Below are 22,653 nucleotides of genomic sequence, written 5' to 3' on the forward strand. Positions count from 1 at the left end.
GTGATATGAATTGGTCTCAAGCCCAAAGAGGCGTCTTGGAAGTACTCATAAAAGACTTTGAAAGACAAGTAAGAGAGGTAGAAGAAAAAATGAGAAAGGAAATGAAAGGTATGCATGAGACACTCAACAGTTTGGAAAAGGAAGGAAATTTTTTTTTTTTCTGAAGAAAACAACTCCTTAAACATTAGGATTTAACCAAATGGAAAAACAGATACAAAAGCTAACTAAAGAAAATCACACAATAAAAAACAGAACAGGGCAAATGGAAGCTAATGAGTTTGTGAGATAGCAGGAATCAAACAACTAAAAAGAATGAAACAATGGAAGCCTATCAAAATCAAGTATTTAATAAACTCCCAAATTCCAGTTTCTTCAATAAGAGCTCAGTATTTTATGAAAATTGCTGGAAAAACTGGAAAATTATATGCCAGAAACTTGGCATAGACCTACATCTCACATCCCACACTGAAATAAGATCAAAATGGGTACATGTTTTGGGCAAAAAGGATGATACCATAATAAACAAAGGATAATATGGGATACCTATCATATATTTGGAAAAGAAAGGAATTTAAGACCAAAGAAGAACTAGAGAATATTATAAAAGATAAAACAAATAACTTTGATTACATTAAATTCAAAAGTTTTTGAACAAACAAAACCAAAAGAAACAAGATTAATAGAGAAGCACAAAGCTAGTAAATAATCTTTAGAGCCAGTATTTCTGATAAAGTTCTCATTTCTAAAATATATAAAGAACTGTGTCAAATTTATAAGAATACAAGTCATTCCCCAATTGATAATTATTCAAAGATATGAATATTTTTCAGATGACAAATTTAAAGCCATCTATAATTATATGAAAAAACTCTCTAAATCACCATTGATTAGAGAAATGTAAATAAAAACCACTCTGAGATGCCACCTCACACCTCTCAGATTTGCTAAAATAACTGTAAAAGTTAATGATAAATGTTGAAGGGGATGTAAGAAAACTGGGATACTAATGCATTGCTGGTGGAGTTATGAAACTGATCCAACCATTCTGTAGGGTAATCTGTAATTATGCCAGAGTGCAATAAAACTGCCTGCCTTTTTGAGCCAGCCTTGCCTTTATTAGGTTTGTATCCCAAGGAAACCATAAAGGAAGGAAAAGAATCCACAAGTGCAAAAATGTTTGTAGCAGCTTTTCTTATGGTAGCAAAGAATGGAAAATGAGCAGATGTCCATCAATTGGGGAATGGCTGAATAAGTTGTGGTATATTAAGGTAATGGAATATTATTGTTCTATAAAAATGATGAACAAACTGATTTTAGAAAGGGCTGGAAAGATTTAAATGAACTGATGCTGAGTGAAACAAGCAGAACCAAGAATACACTGTACACAATAACAGCAGTATGAGCAATGATAAACTATGAATGGCTTGCTTCTTCTCAGTGATTCAAAGTAATCCCAATATACTTTGGACAGAAAATACCATCTGTATCTGGAAAAAAGAATGAAGAAGACTGATTATAAATCAACACATGCTATGTTCACTTCTTTTTTTTTTCTTTTTTTTTTAATATCTCCCATGGTTTTTCCCTTTTGCTCTGATTTTTCTCTCACAACATGATTCATAAAGCAATGCGCGTTAAAAATAAATTTTAAAAAAGGAAAAAAAAACACTGGCTGTAAAATTTCCCCCCAGTTTTGTACTTCCCTTTTAATCTTATTTCTGTTGGTTTTGTTTGTCCAAATTCTTTTTAATTTAATGCAATCAAAGTTGTCCATTTTTTCCTTTCATAATATTCTCTGGTTCTTCTTTGGCATTAATTCTTCTTTCTCCAAAGATCTGATAGGTAAATTAAAAGGCATAATTTAAATGTATAAAGTGCTGTGTTAATTCAAGAAAAAAAGATGATTTGTATTTGAAGGACCAGGGGAAAAAATAAGCGAGAAGATGACACTTAAATTATGCTTTAAGGAATGGGTAGGAATCAAAGAGGCAGACACTAGAAGTAACGTTAGCAAATTTTATAGTCAGAAGTCAAATGGTATGATTTTCAACAAGAGAAGTCCAGTTTTTTTCATAAATACAGAGTGTGTTTAGAGGAATAATGGGAGATATTTGAAAAGGCAGTTTGGAATTAAAGTATGAAGGATTTTAATTGACAGACTTAAGGAATGTGGTTTTTATTCAGTAGCTAGTGGTAAGCCATGGACATTTTAAGCAATCAACTAATTATCTAGCAACATTGCAATGGATGACTTGAAGAAAGGAGACAGATGAATAAGAAATGAATGTGAAAGTTGCTAAATTTTCGAGAGACCAGTTTATAGAAAATGTTGAATCCTATACTAAGGGATCTAGATTTGAACATCAGTGAAAACAATGTTGCAATTAGTCTCTCATGACAGCTATATTCTTTTACGTCATGTTGTTTCCAGAGAAGGGGAAGGAGAAGAAATATTAAGCTTTAATTGGATGGTAAATGGCATTATGTAATGCCAAGGACATTAAGAATAGAATTTTCTTGGTCCTGGGTTGAAAGAACTCACTGTGACTAAATAACGGCTTTTCCCCACAATTTTGAGAGCATCTGTTCATCAGAACATACCTACACATATAGTACCCATGTGTTTATAGTTCTAGCTATGTATCAGATGCATTTATATTACAGTTTACACTTTTTTTCTGTATTAGAAAGTACCTTATATTGATTTCCTATGGCAATAATTTAAGAACCATGAGTGCATAAAAATTCTAGCTCCCTGATGTTCAATATGCCAGGGCAGCAATGTCTCTGTAATAGTATAGCAATGCACCAAATCTTTGTTTAGATAAAGTCATTTACTTATTCAAATTTATGGTGGGATTTATATTGCTATCTACAAATAGATATCAATAGTTAAAGAGATTTTATAGCTTTTTGACATTCAATATATTATGCAGGTTTAAAAGGCTTTGGAAAATGGATGAACTATGTAAGCTGAATAACTTTCCACTTGTAAAAATGTTTCTTAAAGTACAGAGGCCTCAGATTTAATACTTAGTCTTGCTTGTTTAAGCACATGGTAAAATGCCAACAAGTTTTTTGTTTGATAGAACAATATGTGACAAAACAATGTAGTCTTCACAGGGCCAAAATGAAGAAGAAAATAATAATAATAATAATAAACATCTTCTTAGAAAAGATTGTTTAAATAATATTTGAATTTATTATTTCACTTAAGTAAGACTTTTTATTCTTCCTTGCACACACAAGCATTATTTCTTTCCTTTGATAAGCTTGTTTCTTTGGGTTTTTTTTTTTACATGCATTCAATAGATCATCATCCTTGAAATAAAGATATTTTTGAAACAGTTAAAGCTCCTGAGATATTACAGGACGTATTCATATATTTTCCCTCCTCTACAAGGTCTTGTTTTTACAATATGCCTGTTTCTTTACAAGTGTAATTTCAATTTGCCAGTTAGCAGTTTAGATAAAAGCCTAAAATCCTATGGCCAAGAGAGGCCTGCAAGGCAGAGTGGTTTGATAAAGCCACTGAAAACATAGCCAATGTACATCTTTGATTAATACAAATAATAGAAAATTTCCTAAATAACTTTTGGTTCTGGGCTGTTTCCAAGCTAGTAATTCACAAAATATGACTTTTTTCATTGGAAAGGTTATAAAAATTTGTTTGTTGGAGGTAGGAAAGGAAATGTAATTAAAGGCTAAATTCAGTCTCACATTTCATCTTAACCAAAAGAATCTGTGTGATTTGGACATAAGTCACCTAGGCACTTCCTTTTTTTAAGGCAGCACACATTGTCAGCAAATCAAATTATCCAATAGCAGAACTACATCTGGCACAGCGAATTCTGCCAGGTAACCCTTAAATAGAAGCTCTGGGGGGAGTTAACTATGTTGCAACAAGGGATTTTGTTGGTAATAGTTATCAAAAGTTCCCCTTTGTAGCATTGCTATTAAAAGAATAAAAAGGGAAGAAGTGTGTGTATGTGTGTGTGTGTGTGTGTGTGTGTGTGTGTGTGTGTATGTGTGTGTGTGTAAGCTCATGTGTCTCTTTTAATGTCCTCTTTGCATTTGGAAATGCTTAGAAAAGCACATTTAAAATAAAGCAACTCTAGTTTTTGTTTCTTTTTTTTTTTTTCACTGCATATGGTCTACATAAAATGAAGCTATAGATCATAGGAGCTTTAATGAAGGCATGTTATAGATCATGAGTATTTGGGTTACTTAAGACTCTCAATTGACTTAAGGTAACCAATCTAAAGTGAAAATGCCCAATGAGATTATTCTCCTTGTTGTTGTTACCGATCTCCAAACAAAGCTTTAATTTGTAAGCTTGTCAAATGAGTTTGTGCAGATCTGTTTATAATAAACATTTTTTTCTTTTGGTCTTAAGGAGCCTGAGTCAAGATCTCAACTGTGGCACACACACACACACACACACACACACACACAACCCCAATTGTTTGGTCAAATCAGATCTGATGTTTGCTTACTTTGTCCTTGATGAGTGGTACTTGATTTGACAGGTTACCTGCTAATGGAGGGCTGGGGTGGGGTGAGTGTCCCTGGTATCTCCACTATGAACTGGGCCTGGCATTGCCATTAAAACTCTGCAGTCTACTGGTTGTCTCTGACGTTTGTTTGACCTCAAACCTTTAAATGAGAAACACACCAGTTCCTATGGGCAACAGTTGGAGCATTTTCATTCAGATGTATGACAGCCAAGAATCTGTTCTTTGGCTGGGCTAAGGAGATTCCTAATGTTTTTCTGAGAGAAGAACAGAAATGAATATCCATGTGGGTTCAGAAATGAAATATTGCAGAGAATACCCAAGGTTTGCAAGTACAAATGAACCTTTTGCTTCTAAAACAGTTGGGCTACAGCCGTCTTCTGAACAAGGTGACTGGGAATTTGAATTCTCTAATCCCAGTAGCAAAGATCTTGAGGACAGGTCTTTTGTGTTTCCTCCCCTCCATATGCCTGACAAATATGGTATTTTTTTCCATTTTAGCCAGAAAAACAAAATTAATGCTGAACAGAGTTTTCATAATTTCATAAAGATATGGAGCTATGTTTTGAATAATCTAAATAACGTATACCAACTTCAAGTTTATCCATTTTAAGTCTGTGCGCCCTGAAATTCAACTCTTTTTGGGGGGGTAAGATCTGAGAACTAGCTTTGTTTTCTTAACCAATTGTGGTTTCAAAGGCCAATGTCCAGATGTCTAAGGAGAGAGCTAACTGGTATACCTAATTTCAACCTATTTGTGTCCTTTTTTTAAAGTCATGTGAATATATCAGTAAGGGAAATAGGCAAAAATAAATGATCTCTGATTCATCTTTTTAGGACTATGGCTTTCTTAAAGTCACCAATTAGTGGATGTTTCCATGTTCTAAAACTAGTTTTTAAATTTTGCTGTACAGTTTTCTCCCTCCCTCCCCCATCTGATAAAACCACAATGTAGGTCAATACAACTTTTGTTTTTGTATGCTACATTGTTTTAACCTTAAGCATTACATTGTGTTTTGTGAACTAAAATTATAGATCTTTCTTCACCTCAGTTTTCTTCCCTCAAAGAATTCCCTTCTGTCTATTTCCTAAGTAAAAAAGACTAAAAATATGTTTGAATAAAAACTGTAGCAACAATGACCTTGGCTTCAGTTTTGGACTAACATATCCCAAATGAACTAAGAGAGCTATATCATAGGTAAACTGAAGGTCGCTCATGTATTTTCGATAAAGCATTTATTTTTTAGTTCAACATAAAAAGAATGATACAAACATATCCTATATCCATTTTTACTGTTGACATGTGAAATATTGACATTCTATATCTCTGGGAATTCTATTCTCTGATTCCTATCTAAAAGCTTAAAATAAACATGTGGGGTTAGATTATCCTTTTTGCTACTAAAGGGACTTGTGCATATAATTCCCATTTATACTAATGGGAGTTATATGTGTAAATCACAGTACATCAAGGTGAGACGGTACCCTGTGGAATTGATTTGTTGTTTTGGAAATTACAATGTATAACACGTTTCTTATCCTGTAGATCATAATAATTTTATAGAGCAATTAACTAATCCCAATTTAGTGACTATATTCAGATGAAGGTGATATCTTTTATTCATATCTAACCATCTACTTTTTGAAATGGGAAAGGCTTGGGATTTAACCATTTGAAGACTGCTAATCTAAAGGACTGGATGGCTGCCTTTCCAAAGAAGTTTTGAGAAACTATAAATTTAAGGAGGAAGGAATAAGTAGTAGAAAGAGTTGGCTACCCATGTCAATTATGGGAAATATGGTGTTTCAAAAATTGTCCTTAATGTATAAGACTCACAAAAAATTTTAAAGGCAAATCAGTTTTTCATTTAATTATTACTGGAGCAAAAGTTGTAATCAGTTCATGTTTGTATTGTCTCCCTGTTTCACTCAATTTTTCAAACTATAACACAAGAATTATGGAAATTTTTTAATGCTAAATAGTATATGAATCTTACTTAACCCTGATTACTTTTTAAAAGTGTTTTAGGTTTAATCTGCTATCATGAAAATCTACTGTTCTAAATGATCATTAACTACTAAAAATTCATATTCTGCATACTGAATATTTTCAGTTTAATTTAGCAAGTTTGTGTGTGCATATGTGCATATGCATATCTCTGTGCTAGGTTTGAGGAATATAAAGATAAAAATTAAATATCACCTGCCCTCAAGGACTTATTACTGGTGAGTCACAAAAATCTATAGAATTATCAGATGAAATCTAATCATAAATATCTTATATTTGTGTGCATGTGAATATATGTATATATATATATATACATACATATGAATATGTATAGAACTTTTTCTAAGTTTTCTTCACTTAATATTATTCATTCATTTAACAAATATTTAGCATAAATTTTTTTAAAAGTACAAATATGGAAGTGTTTAAATAAAGTAAAACACATTTTCTGCCTTCAAGAATTTTACAATCTAAGTATAGAGTTAAAACATGAACATATAAGTTAAACTTTTTAATAATAAATACCACCATATCAATCTACATAGAAGAATAGAAAATTTACGAAAAATTGTGAATCTTTTGCATGTATTTTAAAGCAAAATTAACTTTAACAAAGTAATAGCAATCTTGCCCCATATATTGGCATCACTTTTTGAAGTACTTATTATTTTCTTCTGGGTTCTTTAAAAATTTTCATCAATATTCTTTTCTGTCTTATAGTTAAAACTTTAAGACTACCCGCTAAGTCACCATGTTCTTTTTTTTTTTATGTTCATCACTTTCTTTCTTTTTTTTTTTTTTTTAATTTAATAGCCTTTTATTTACAGGTTATATGTATGGGTAACTTTACAGCATTAACAATTGCCAAACCTCTTGTTCCAATTTTTCACCTCTTACCCCCCACCTTCTCCCCCAGATGGCAAGATGACCAGTAGATGTTAAATATATTAAAATATAAATTAGATACACAATAAGTATACATGACCAAACTGTTATTTTGCTGTACAAAAAGAATCAGACTCTGAAATATTGTTCAATTAGCTTGTGAAGGAAATCAAAAATTCAGGTGGGCATAAATATAGGGACTGGGAATTCAATGTAATGGTTTTTAGTCATCACCCAGAGTTCTTTCTCTGGGCCTAGCTGGTTCAGTTCATTACTGCTCCATTGGAAATGATTTGGTTGATCTCATTGCTGAGGATGGCCAGGTCCATCAGAACTGGTCATCATATAGTATTGTTGTTGAAGTATATAATGATCTCCTGGTCCTGCTCATTTCACTCAGCATCAGTTCGTGTAAGTCTCTCCAGGCCTTTCTGAAATCATCCTGTTGGTCATTTCTTACAGAACAATAATATTCCATAATATTCATATACCACAATTTATTCAGCCATTCTCCAACTGATGGGCATCCACTCAGTTTCCAGTTTCTAGCTACTACAAATAGGGCTGCCACAAACATTCGTGCACATACAGGTCCCTTTCCCTTCTTTATGATCTCTTTGGATATAAGCCCAGTAGTAACACTGCTGGATCAAAGGGTATGCACAGTTTGATAATTTTTTGAGCATAGTTCCAAACTACTCTCCAAAATGGTTGGATTCGTTCACAACTCCACCAACAATGCATCCATGTCCCAGTTTTCCCGCATCCCCTCCAACAATCATCATTATTTTTTCCTGTCATCTTAGCCAATCTGACAGGTGTGTAGTGGTATCTTAGAGTTGTCTTAATTTGCATTTCTCTGATTAATAATGACTTGGAGCATCTTTTCATATGACTAGAAATAGTTTCAATTTCTTCATCTGAGAATTATCTGTTCATATCCTTTGACCATTTTTCAATTGGAGAATGGCTTGATTTTTTATAAATTAGAGTTAATTCTCTATATATTTTGGAAATGAGGCCTTTGTCAGAACCTTTGACTGTAAAAATATTTTCCCAGCTTATTGCTTCCCTTCTAATCTTGTCTGCATTAGTTTTGTTTGTACAAAAACTTTTCAGTTTGGTATAGTCGAAATTTTCTATTTTGTGATCAGTAATGATCTCTAGCTCTTTTTTGGTCATAAATTCCTTCCCCTTCCACAGGTCTGAGAGGTAAACTGTCCTGTGTTCCTCTAATTTATTAATAATTTCATTCTTTATGCCTAGGTCATGAACCCATTTTGACCTTATCTTGGTGTACGGTGTTAAGTGTGGATCAATGCCTAGTTTCTGCCATATTAATTTCCAATTTTCCCAGCAATTTTTGTCAAACAATAAGTTCTTATCCCAAAAATAGGGGTCTTTGGGTTTGTCAAAAACTAGGTTGCTATAGTTGTTGACTGTTTTGTCCCTTGAACCTAACCTATTCCATTGATCAACTAATCTATTCCTTAGCCAATACCAAATGGTTTTGAGTCACCATGTTCTTGATCCCCAATAGTAATTTTATTTTGTAATTACTAATAGATTTAGTAAACCAAAATAAAAGGATACATTCAAATGAACAGTTCATTATGTGTCTCTAATCAATCAATTTTATTTTTTGCCAAGACATAGGAACTGTGCTCTATCATTTCTTTTCCAAAGTGGTGCTTGGGTACACTGTGATCAGAGTTTTGAATCCAGTGTTTATACACATACATATGTATGTGTCTATACACACACACACACACACACACACACATATATATATATATATATATATATATACAGCCGTACACACATATGCATATATATACAAATGTAAAATTTCCTGCTGGTTTCAATTCTTTTTACTCTGCATCAGTTCATACAAACGTTTCCATTTCTTTACATTTTTTCATGTTCATCATTTTTTTACAGTGTAATGCAATTGTAATACAATTGTATATCATAACACTATAAAATTATAAATATGAAAAATGCAAAAAATTGGTAAAATGTGTATAAATTTTTTTTTAGCTATTCAAGAAATGCTATCTGCTTTCCATTTCTTTGCTATAAGAAAAAGTGCCTCCATAAATTACAAATGTTTTTGGATAGATAGATGAGTAATTTCCACCTACCTTTTGACATCTTTAGAGTAATTACCTAGGGGTAGTATTGCATTTATGTTTCAAAGAATGTATAAAGTTAAAGTTCTTTAAGTATATAAAAACATTTTAGTTGATTTCCTTTGACTATTTATCAATTAGAGAATGGCTTGATTTCTTATAAATTTGAGTCAATTCTCTACCAGAACCTTTGAATGTAAAAATGTTTTCCCAGTTCACTGCTTTCCTTATAATCTTGTCTGGATTAGTTTTGTTTGTACAAAAAACTTTTTAATTTAATGTAATTAAAATTATCTATTTTGTGATCAATAATGATCTCTAGTTCTTCTTTGGTCACAGATTTCTCCCTTCTCCACAGATCTCTGAGGTAAACTAATCCTATGTCCTTTTTGTTTATGATAGCATTCTTTATGTCTAGATCATGAACCCATTTCAACTTCATCTTGGTATACAGTGTTATGTGTGGGTCAGTGATTAATTTCTGCCATATTATTTTCCAGTTTTCCCAGAAGTTTTTATCTAATAGTGAATTCTTATCCCCAAAGCTGGGGTCTTTGGGTTTGTCAAACACTAGATTGCATTAGTCATTGACTATTTTGTTTTGTGAACCTAACCTATTCCACTGATCAACTGATCTATTTCTTAGGCAGTAGCAAATGGTTTTGATGACCACTGCTTTATAATACAGTTTTAGATCTGGTACAGCTAAACGATCTTTATTTGTTTTTTCTTTTCATTAATTCCCTTGAAATTCTTGATCTTTTGTTCTTCCAGATTAATTGTGTTTTTATTTTCTTTAAGTCAGTAAAATAGTTTCTTAGGAGTCTGATTGGTATAGCACTAAATAAATAGATTAGTTTAGGTAGTATTGTCATTTTGTCATTTTTATTATATTTGCTCGACTATCCAAGAGCACTTGATATTTTTCCAATTGTTTAGATCTGAGTTTATTTGTGTGAGAAGTGTCTTGTAGTTTTGCTGAAAACTGGGATACTGATACATTGTTGGTGAAATTGTGAATGAATCCAACCATTCTGGAGAGCAATTTGGAACTGTGCTCAAAAAGTTATCAAATTGCATATCCTTTGATCCAGCAGTGTTACTATTGGGCTTATATCCCAAAGAGATCTTAAAGAAAGGAAAGGGACCCACATAGTTTTCAGGGTACCTCTTTGGAAGGTCTCAGGATCAATCAGAGTCAGGGTCAGTCAAAGTCTCAGGTCTTTAGGAGGAGAAGTGAAAGAGGCAGGCAAGCTGCCACATGGCTCAGCAAAGATGGTACCTGGACTCTGGAGTCTGGATCCTGGAGTCTTCCCTCCTGAACATGCTGCTTATAGAGAGACTCTGACCCCCTCTTTCAACCCTCCAATTCTTTTCTCCATTAACTCACCACAACATATTCAGCAAGCACCAATTGTGAGAAAATCACAATATCACCATATCATCTAAGTATATGTTTATAGAACCATTGCCTCACATTGAGTAGGTATTTAGCCTTAATTACTCTTCTGCCTTAGATTCAAGTACACCTTTTCAGAGTTTGAGCCCTCTAAACCCACACGTGCAAAAATGTTTGTGGCAGTCCTTTTTGTAGAAACTGAATGGATGCCTACCAACTGGAGAATGGATGAATAAATTATGGTATATGAATGTTATGGAATATTATTGTTCCATAAGAAATAACCAACAGGATGATTTCAGAAAGACCTGGAGAGACTTATATGAATTAATGCTAAGTAAAATGAGCAGAACCAGGAGATCATTATACAAGAAACAACAAGACTATATGGAGAACAATTCTGATAGATATGGCTCTCTTTGACAATGAGATGATTCAAATAAGTTCCAGTTGTTCAGTAATGAAGAGACTCTTCTACACCCAGAGAGAGAACTATGGGAAATGAGTGTGGATCACAGCATAGCATTTTTCCCCTTTCTGTTATTGTTTGCTTTCATTTTGTTTTCCTTCTCAGATTTTTTTCTTTCTTTCTAGATCTGATTTTTCTTGTGCAGCAAGATAATTGTTTAAATATTTATACATATAATGGATTTAACATATATTTAACATATTTAACATGTATTTGACTATCTGCCATTTAGGTGAGGGGGTGGAGGAAAGGAGAGGAAAAGTTGGAACAGAAGATTTTGTAAGGGTCAATGTTGAAAAATTACCCATGCATATGTTCTATAAATAAAAAGCTATAAGAAAAAGAAGAAGAAGAAGAAAGAAAGAAATAGAATTCACCTGTTTCATTGAAAGTCTATCTTCTTCCCTGAAAGAAAATGCTCAGTTTGGTGGGGTAATTTATTCTTGGCTGTATTCCAAGTTCCTTTGTCCTTTGGGAAATCATATTTGATCTTTTAAGGTGGAAGCTGCGAGGTCCAGGGTAATTTTTATTGTGGCTCCTTGGTATTTGATTCCCTCCCCTTCTTCCCTGAAAGAAAATGCCCCCCCCCCCCCCCCCCCCAGCGGCTGCTTGTAATATGTTTTCCCAGTGGTCTGATAGTTCTGAAATTTAGCCACGATATTCCTTGCAGTTTTAATTTTGGCATCTCTTTCAGGAAATGTTAGTTCGGTAAATTCTTTCAATGACTATTTTACCTTGTGATTCGATAACATCAGGGCAGTTCTTTTTGATAATTTCCTGAAAAATAATGTGTAGGCTTTTTTTTTTCATCATAGTTTTCCTGAAGTCCAATAATCCTTAGATTGTCTCTCCTAGATCTATTTCCCAGGTTAGTTTTTTTTTTTTTTTTTCCCCATTTAGGTATTTTACTTTTTTTTTTTTTTCCCATTTCTTTCTTTCTTTCTTTCTTTTTTTTTTTTCAGATTTTTTTTTTTTGGTTTTGCTTGACTGATTCTTGATGTCTCATTGAGTCATTCATTTCCATTTGTTCAGTCTGATTTTTAGTGAATTATGTTCTTCATTTATGTTTTTATTTCTTTATGTATTTGTTCAATTGTGTTTTTAAATGGGTTGTTTTTTTTATGGATTTTTTTTTCCATTTCACAAATTCTATTTTTCAGGGAATTGTTTTCTTTTTCCATTTCACAAATACTGTTTTTTTAAGGAGTTATTTTCTTTTTCCATTTCACAAATTCTGTTTTTCAGGGAATTGTTTTCTTTTTCCATTTCACAAACACTGTTTTTTTATGGAGTTATTTTCTTTTGCCATTTCACAAATTCTGTTTTTCTGAGAGTTGTTTTTTTTTCCATTTTATCAAATCTATCTTTTAATGAGTTATATGCCTTTTCCAAACACTCTTGTAAAGTTTCCATTTCCTTTCCCCATTTTTCTTCTAGCTCTCTTTTAAGATTTTTTTTTTTAATTTTCTTCTAGGAGAGCCTTGTGTGGGTACCAATTTATATCACCTTTTGGGGCTTCATTTGGAGACGATCAGCTTTCAGTCTCCTCAGGGTCTGAAATTTGTTGTTCTCTTTCACCATAAAAACTGTCTGTCATCAGAGTTCTCTTTGCTTTTTTACTCATTAAAAAAATGTTAAGGTCTACTTTTAGGGCAGGAGAGGTTTTCCAAGCTTCCTCTACAAGTGGTGGCTTCCTCTTCAAGCAGCTGTGGCTATGCTGAGTCTGTGCTGACTCACTCCTGTTGTGGGATGGTTGTGGCCAGTTCCTGGATTCACTGTTTATCTTTTGTGTTTGTGTTGGATGTTTTATAACTTCTCTGCTGATCTACTGGCTTGCAGCTAGCGCAGAGTAGCCAACACTGCTGTACATTTGTCCTTGTAATTTCCCTGTTGCAGGGAGTTCCCACCACCCCTGGTCTGCAATGCATCACTGGCATCTGTGCTCAGCCTGCTTGTGCTTGACTGGTCTCCTTCCGTGCCAGATTGCAACATACCTTTTTTGGTGATCCTAGAAATTATCTTCTCCTGGTAATTTGTTGCACTCTCAATATTTGTGGCTTCTGTCATCCAGAAATAATCCGGAAGCTGGATTTGTGAATTAGTCTGAGGCTTGTGAGAGAAGGTCAGAAAGAAATGTGTGTCCTCTCTGACAACTTGGTTCTACCTTTTTTTCTATTTTATATGTTTTACTGTTAGTTTTATTTTCTTTTTTGAAAAACCATCTGACTCAGTTTCAATTGATTAAGGATGGACAGAAGCAGCTACAACCAAAGAAAGAACACTAGGAAATGAATGTAAACTGCTTGCATTTTTGTTTTTCCTCCTGGGTTATTTATACCTTCTGAATCCAATTCTCCCTGAGCAACAAGAGAACTGTTTGGCTCTGCACACATACATTGTATCTAAGATATCCTGTAACCTCTTTAACATGTATAGGACTGCTTGCCATCTGGGGGAGGAGGTAAAGGGAGGGAGGGGAAATATCAGAACAGAAGTGAGTGCAAGGGATAATATTGTAAAAAATTACCCTGGCATGGGCTCTGGCAATAAAAAGTTACTGGAAAAAAAAAAAAAAAAAAGAAAAAGAAAACCATCTGTTCCTGTCCTTTGACCATTTGTCTACTGGGAAATAGCTCTTATTTTCAAAGGTTTATATCATTTCCTATATAATTTGTATATCACAACTTTATAAAACATATTTGCTGAAAAGATTTCCTTCCCGGTTGATTGCTTCTCTTCTACTTCAAACTGTAATAGGCCAGAATTCTGGAGAAATTCTTACAACAAGGTGTTAACTCAGTGGAATTGATAAGATTATGGTTATCTAGTTTAGCATAATGATTAATAGTTCTCCAATTCATGTATTTAGTACTTAATATAGTTCTACAAGATTGACACCTATTTTACAAGATTCACACCTAAGATGATGTAATTATAATAGAGTGTATAATAGCCAACAAGAACTGGACCAGAGACATTCATTCCATCTCCCACATTTGTGGTGGCTGGCCTGTCCTCCTTCACATCTCCACTGAGAGGAAGGCCAGTCTGAAGGCCATGAGAAAGCTAGCTGGACCCCAGGCAAGGAGAACAGGCTGTGAAGGAGATAATAAAGAATTTGTACTTTATCCCTGGCTATTCTCATGATGATTACTAAGCTGAAATGAAGTCTGGTCCAAAGACCTCCAGAAAACCAATCAGAACCTTACATCAAACAGTACTGTTTTTGCTTGTGCAAAACTTATTCAATTTTAAGTAATTAAAATTGTCTATTTTATTTTCAGTGACACCCCTCTATGATAGGTCCAATTAAAAATTCTTCCTGTAATTATAGTTGTGAAATGTATCTACTTTTCTTTTCTTTTAATTTAGCTATTTTATGACTTTTAATATTTAAACCAGGTATTCATTTGCAGGTTATTATGAGATAAGAGATAAGATGCTGCTTTATGAATAGTTTTTATCATTTTTATGTCTACTTTTCCAAGCAGTTTATATTAAATAGGAAGTCTTTCCATAATCCAATAGTTGGTATCACAGCAACTACTTCTATCATCACATTTACCTAATTTCTTGTTGTTAATTTATTATCATTTTAATAAAAAAAACATAGTTATTCAGGGATTAGTGAGCTGCTTTATAGTATAGTATATGATAAGGCAATGTGTCAAGCTTACTTTTTGATTTATATCCCTTAATGTACTTTTTATTTTATTCCTCTAAACCTATTTCATTATTATTGAGCATAATTCTATAAGGTAATTCTTAGTGGTTTGATTGAAATGGCATTGAATTTATAAAAGTGGGTAGTGTCATATGTATATAACACATATACACACACACATATGTGTATATGTATATATATATATATATATATATATATAGTTCATTTTAGTACATTTATATATAAATAGATACTCTCCAAAAAAAAAACTTGTTTATGTCTATTGATATAATCATGTTATTTAAAAATGTTTTCATGATCAAAAAAATGTAAGTATTATTATTATTATTATTATTATTATTGAATTTTCCTTAATGTTGAAAAAAATTTCCTGTTTTTGTTGTACTTCCAACCTGGTCATAATGAAAAATTTTCAGAATAAATTTCTGTACTTTAAAAATAATTTATTCAATATTTTGAATTAATATTCATTAGAGATATTAGTCTATAGTTTTGATTTCTTTCTTATTGTCTTGGATATCATCACTTTTATTGCAAGAGTTTGCAATAGTTTTCTTTTTGTGTTTTGCAAACAATTTATTCAATTTTGGAAATAACTTTTGTGTAGATGTTTAATAAAATTAACTTATCAATCTACCATGGCACTTTTCTTTACAGATTGTTCACTTAATTTTTTTTTTTTTTTTACATTGGATTTTTAAGTTCTTTATTTGTTATTCTGTTAACCTGTGCATTTCAATAACAAATCATTCCTTTCATTATTAGGGTTATTTATATATATCACTGAGCAAAATAGTTATGACAAGTTTCTTTATTTCCTCCTCATCTATTGTAAATTCTCCTTTTTCCCTGTTTTTAATTTTTATATTTGTTTTTTCTCTTTTTATGTAGTTTATGTAGTAAAAACAACAAATTATTGTTTTTCAAAAATAGTTTCTAGTATTGTTTCCTTGTACCAATTAATTTTTGTTTTATTTTCATTTCTCTTTATTTTCAAAGTTTCTTTTTGTATGCTTTTCAAGTTTTGATATTTTGCTTTTCTGCCTTTTCAATTTTTTCCCTCCTAAATTCATTTATATCTTAGTTATACTTTTTTTGCTGCAAAGATTTAGAGGTCTATTTCTTCTCCCACACATGGCTTTCTTTAGTATACTATATCATTATTATTTCTTCTAATAAAACTATTCATTTTTTTCTTTTTTACTGAAGTAATTCTGTAGGATTATAGAATGTAGAACTATATACTTTAAAAAACTACTTGCAAAAATAACTTGTATTATTATTAATAATTATACATTTAATGGCTTTTATCATGTATAGGAGGTCTTATTAATTTTAATACCTCAACATATTATCAGTGATGCTAGAAAAATCTGAAAGATGTATTTCCTGATTCCCATTAATTCCTAAAGGTCTATCATATTTAACTTTTCTAATAATTTGTTCAGGCACTTATCTTCTTTCTAGTTAATTTTTGTTAGATTTATCTAGGTAAATATTGTATTGGGGATATTGAAATCCCTAATAATTTTTTTTTATTGTTTATTATTTCACTTTATTATTTCTCAATATAGTTTGACTGCCTTTAATTTCTTTTTTTTTTATTTATTTAATAGCCTTTTATTTACAGGATATATGCATGGGTAACTTTACAGCATTAACAATTGCCAAACCTCTTGTTCCTTTTTTTCCCCTCTCCCCCCCCCCCCCCGCCCCCAGATGGCAGGATGACTAGTAGATGTTAAGTACATTAAAATATAAATTAGATACACAATAAGTATACATGACCAAAACGTTATTTTGCTGTACACAAGAATCAGACTCTGAAATATTGTACAATTAGCTTGTGAAGGAAATCAAAAATGCATGTGGGCATAAATATAGGGATTGGGAATTCAATGTAATGGTTTTTAGTCATCTCCCAGAGTTCTTTTTCTGGGCATAGCTGGTTCAGTTCATTACTGCTCCGTTGGAAATGATTTGGTTGATCTCGTTGCTGAGGATGGCCTGGTCCATCAGAACTGGTCATCATATAGTATTGTTGTTGAAGTATATAATGATCTCCTGGTCCTGCTCATTTCACTCAGCATCAGTTCGTGTAAGTCCCTCCAGGCCTTTCTGAAATCATCCTGTTGGTCATTTCTTACAGAACAGTAATATTCCATAATATTCATATACCACAATTTATTCAGCCATTCTCCAACTGATGGACATCCATTCAGTTTCCAGTTTTTAGCCACTACAAAAAGGGACTGCCTTTAATTTCTTAGATGTACCATGGAAGCCAGAAGTATACCATATTAACATTGTTTTAATAATGTCATCACCTTTAAATATAACTTTCCTGGTCATATTTTTAAATTGTTTATTTTTATAATGCTTTTTGGCCTTAAGTCAAGATTATCTCATTTTGGATTTTATATAAATCTATAATTCAAATGTACAGACATTTCTTGCTTTCTTAAGTGTACCATTCTGCGAATCTCTGCCTAAAATAATTTTTACACAATGAAAATTTTCCTGGTTATATGGGGAAGGAAGGAAGAGAGAAAATATGTTGAGGGGTGAGATTCCTTAAGAGCAATGGGGGTCCCCAGGCCAGTTTTGTGAAAGAATTAGCAGTCCCAGTCTCCTAGTGAGGTTTGGGAAAAATGGGTTTATTTTCACTGAGAAGCTCTTTCTCTCAGTGGGCCCTTCCTGATTAGGAAAATAGGGAAGATTGGGATACAAAGTACTGATTTTATTTAGCTTTCTATGGCTTGGGGCTAGGGAGCAATTTGAGGGGCTAATTTCTAAATCAATAAAGATGATGATTTTTTCCTAGGCCAAAGTGATTACTAGATCAATTGCAGGTAGGAGTTTCCTGAGGGAACCAGGTAGGAGGGTGGGGATTATTTAGGAATTTTCCCATAGGCAGGGGTGGAGTTGAGATTCTGGGTTTTTCCAACCCAGGCCCACCTACACCAAAGATCAGGGGAAGAGCAAGTCCTATTACAACAGTAGGATACAGTGCAAAGACAGCTAGGTGCCAGGGACAGAATAGTGAGAACAAGGGCAGGAATGCATGGGAGCCAGGACCAATCATGTGGGGATTTAGTAAGAATAATAAGAAGAAAAAGAATATTACTATAAACACATGGGACCTGAGCATGGACTGATAAAAGAAATCCAGGGCCTAGTTAAGGGACAGAAGTGAAGAGAGAGCACAGTACTGTACAATAAAATTAACACAGGTTTTTTTGTTTGTTTGTTTTGGGAATATGGCTTTTTCTTTGTCTAGATGGCATAATGATAATTTACATTTTGCCTGTCTGAATTTTCTATAAACGTCATATTATTGAATTCTATTTTCTAATCCATTATACCATCCCCTTCTGTTTAACAGATGAGTTCATCCCATTCAAATTCCTGGGTGTGATAATAAAATATGCTTTCCCACTACACATCCTAATATTGGTTTTCTCTTTGTGTCTCCAATCCAGTTCTGTACAAAGAAATGCAAGGTGTGAAAAGAAAAGAAATTAGTACCACTAATCTCTAAATTCTACTCCCTAGCTCTTCTCCTTTGCCTTGAGCCAGATCACTAACTCTTACCTTTTCTCTCTCCCCTTTTAATATGCTCCCTTATAGTTACTACTTTATAATTAATGTGTTTTGCATGTAACTATTCCCTATCTAATTCCACCATTTCTTTTGAATCCTGACTTTCATCTCCTTTTCCTTATTTAATTCTTTAATATTTTTAATGTACTTCTTCAATAAAAACTTTGGATGTTTTCTCTATATTTGTTTATGTGCATGCATATGCGTTTGTTTATTATTGAACTGTACTTTTCTGCTTCTCCCAATTCTCTTTCCATGTTCATATACCCCTCATTTGAGAGGCTTCAATTATGAGAACAACATATTTCTCTACTTTTCTTCCTCATTTCTTCCTTAATAAATCTCTTTGGCGTTCCCATGTCGATTGCCTTAAATTAAACAAAATAGATGAAAAGCCACAGTATTTGTTGCTTTGAAGACAGTAGGTTTCTAAAGGAGTAATGAACCATTTTATTTGCATTGGGATATACAATTGGTCATGTTAACCCCTTCAGATCATTTCAATGTATGTGTCTTTCTAAGTTTGTCTTGCTTCCTGTGTTTCTGTTTCAAATATTCTTCACAGCTTTGGTTTTCTCAAAGGGAATTCTTGAAAGTAAAGAACTTTGTTTATTCCTCTGTTCTCATGTTATTATACAGTTTTAATTTTTGCCTTCTTCTATATTGTATTCCAAATGATCCTTTCTGTTGTCATAATTAATGTGTAATCTTTTGTAATCCTAACTGTTGCACAAAGGTGTTCATACTCTTAATTTTGTCATCTCCCACAAATGTAGTATCTCAATATTCATGAATTCTGGAATTCTCTTATGTGATCACAAATTTATTTAATGCAACTTCTATTTGACCTTCATTTATACAGTCCTATATTCCCTCAATTAACTTCTACTCCCACTTTTAAAAGTGGTTTTTCTAAAACTTCTCCTTATTCCTATTTCCTTATTCCTCAAGCTCCTTCTTCTTTTGTACTCTCAATTAAAAATTTGACATATTTACTGGGGAAAAATAAGACCATTCACTGAAAACTTACTCTTCCCCATCTCATATCACAAATATCTTCTGCCATTATCTTTTCCTTTACCTCTGTCTCACATGAAGATAACTCTTCTCTTGCACAAGTGACCTCATTTCTTACTGTCTTTTCCAATGAATTTCTATGAATTCTGCTTTCTCAATTGTCTTCAATTTCTCCTATGCTTCTGGGTGTTTCCCTATTTTTAACAATGACCATAGTCTCTCCCATTCTCAAATATCCTTTCCTTAATCATTGTATTCCCATTAATGACCATCCCACTTCTCTTTTACTTTTTATGGTTAAACTCCTTGAGAATACATGTCCCCACTTTCTCTGCATGTGTCTCTGTCTTTGTTTCTCTTTCTCTCTCAAAAGTGATCAATTATCTCTTACTTGTCTAATTGAATGGCCTTTTTTCAACTCTCATTCTTTTTTATTTCTCTGCAGCTTTTATCATTATCAATTTTTTTTTTTTAATATTCTCTTCTTCTTAGACTTTCCTGTACTCCTGTGTACCTACTGAATTCTTATTCTCCTTTGGTGGATCATCATTCAGGTCAAGTCTGCTAATCAAGACTGCCCCACAAGACTCTTTCCTGAGCTTTTTTCTCTTATCCTTTTGTACTCCTTCACTAATCTAGTGATCTAATCAAGTCTCATGCATTTAATTATCATCTCTATGCTGATGACTCTAAAACCTAAATAGCTAGTTCTAACTTCTCTGATAATGACTAGTTTCATATCCCACATATTTAATAGACATTTTAAATTGGATGTTTTGTAGACATCTTAAACTCAACAAGTCCAAAATTGAACTATTCATTGTTCCCCCTTAACCTTCCCCCTTTTAAACTTCTTTATTACTATTAAGAGCACTACTATCCTCACAGGTGCTAAGACTTGCAACTTGGTGTCATCTGTGATTCCTTACTATTTCTCACTTTCCATATCCACTTTCTAAAGTCTATCTATTTCATCATTGAAAAAATCTCCCAAATATATCACTATCTCCTTTCTGATAATGCTACTATTCTGAAATAAACCCTTATTTTCTTCCATCTAGATTATTATAATAATTTGGTGGAGGTTTGCCTCTCTCAAATTTTTCCCCACTCCAATCTACATTCCAATCAGATGCTCACTCCTTGAAATCAGGAATGTTTTTGCCTTTTTTTTTTTTGTATTCCTAGAACTTAGCATAGTACATCATTAATAAATGATTATTGACTGATTGACTGTTTTGAGTGTCAGGGTTACATAATGTTATGTGTTCTATAATTGGAGTCTAGTATCTCAATTTCTATTTTGATGTTGATATATATTAACTATAGAAGTATGGACAAATTATTTAAATAATCCATTTTCTTCATCTATAAAATGAGGAAAATAACTCTTATACTTTCTACACCATAGCCTTTTGAGGAAAGATCTTTATGTAAACCTTAAAGTTTTATATAAGTATATGTGCATTACTATTATTATTATAGTAATAGTGGCAGAATATAGGGTCTAAGAATCATATATGGTAGGTAAAGGTCAGAAGATAATGACTATTTGTTAGAGCATAGAATAAAAAAGGGCAAAGGAAAGAGAATGGGACATTAGATAATTCTGTAAGGGGGAACGATATGAAGCAATAGAAACTAAGAGAGGGAAAGTACTGTAGAAAAGGGAAGGAAGAGAATTGATAGGCAAAACCCCAGAGGAGTTAAGAGGAGACATCATCTAAGACACCAGAAAATACTTTATTCTTGGAAGGTAGAAAAATCCTTCTCTCATCACCTTAATCCCTTTATTTATTTCTTAACTTCTGCTATAACTCCAATGTAAAACACTATTCCTCTTCCAACTCATTCACCTCCCTACTACCATCACTATTGTAGCAAATCCTCTAGAGCCCTTCTCCTTGGTAGTGGCTCCTTCTGGGGTAGATATTTGAAAAAGTGCTTAGACTGTTTTTTTTTGTTTGTTTGTTTGTTTTTTAATGTAAGAATAAAACAGCAAACCAAAAGGCTTAGTGTTGGAATTTCACTTTTCTTAGAGATAGGGATGGAGTAATAGCTTTCAATTGGATTGATATCTTATTTCTCATACAGCCACACTTACTTTAGACGTTTTCAAATTCTCTGGCATGACTCATTTTGGATTTCTTTAGTTTTTCTACCATGTCCTCAGTAAATTCATAATTGGGAAATCTCATCATCTTGCAAAATCCAGTTAGCCTTCTTATTCACACTTCATCAGTACCTTCTGCCCTTCTCATTGGAGTTTGGAGACATAATATTTCCATTTAAGGACTGATATCTCTTCATTTCTCACTAGGCTATACTTATTTTGAACTTCTCTGACTTCTCCACTACATTAGCTATATCTTACCCCTTGATTTTTAGATTTCTTTTTTTGTATTGTCTTTCCCCATTTGATTGAAAACTGTTGAGGGCAGTGACTGACATTCTTTTTTTTTTGAATTTGCATCTTTAAGTTTCAGCACAATAACTTCCACATAGTAAGTACTGTTTAAAAAATATTTATTGATAATTGACTGTTGTCAGTGTTACTTGAAAATACATTAGAATGCTGAAGGCTTCCCCAGATTTCATTGGATGTATTAGGAGTGCCCCATTTCAAAGCTATCAACAATTGTAACATCCACATTCCACCCACACTTCCTACAAATATTCCTTTTCCCCTTATACAGGAGCCTTGAATCCCCACTTCCTCATAGAAGAAATCCACCATTTATTTTTCTACTCTAACCCTAAAACCAATTTTCCCCTTTCCAAAAATTGAGGGTTGTTCTCTGATATATATGTTCTGATGATTCCTAAGGACAACTCTAAAGCTTTGCCCTTAAGAACTTTCAGCCTTTCCATTCTCCCTGGCATTGAATTTTCATCCATGTGTCACCTCCCCAAATTACAATGTGAGTTCTCAAGAGCAGAG

The sequence above is a fragment of the Sarcophilus harrisii genome, chromosome 3, assembly GCF_902635505.1.
Source record: "Sarcophilus harrisii chromosome 3, mSarHar1.11, whole genome shotgun sequence".
NCBI classification, from domain to species: Eukaryota; Metazoa; Chordata; class Mammalia; order Dasyuromorphia; family Dasyuridae; genus Sarcophilus; species Sarcophilus harrisii.